Below are 252 nucleotides of genomic sequence, written 5' to 3'. Positions count from 1 at the left end.
TGGGTAGAACTAAGTGTTGCAAGTGCTCACAAGTAGGCTTTTTTGTTTGAACCAAGGCGAGGTGTGGGGAATTGTGAGAAATGTGCCTTAGGAGATTGTGTAATCGCTTACAAACAGGCTGTAAGCGATTACCAGGTGAGAAAATGGATTATGTACCGAAAGTTGATGGCTGCTCCCGGGTTTTTTGAATGCTGCTCCCAATTGGGTGTTGGGGGCTAACATGGTTAGAATTAGGTGGGGAGGGTACAAGTG

This window comes from Vigna radiata, chromosome 8 (assembly GCF_000741045.1).
Source record: "Vigna radiata var. radiata cultivar VC1973A chromosome 8, Vradiata_ver6, whole genome shotgun sequence".
In the NCBI taxonomy this organism is placed as follows: Eukaryota; Viridiplantae; Streptophyta; class Magnoliopsida; order Fabales; family Fabaceae; genus Vigna; species Vigna radiata.
The sequence above is the reverse complement of the archived record's forward strand: the minus strand, read 5'-3'. Positions refer to the sequence as shown.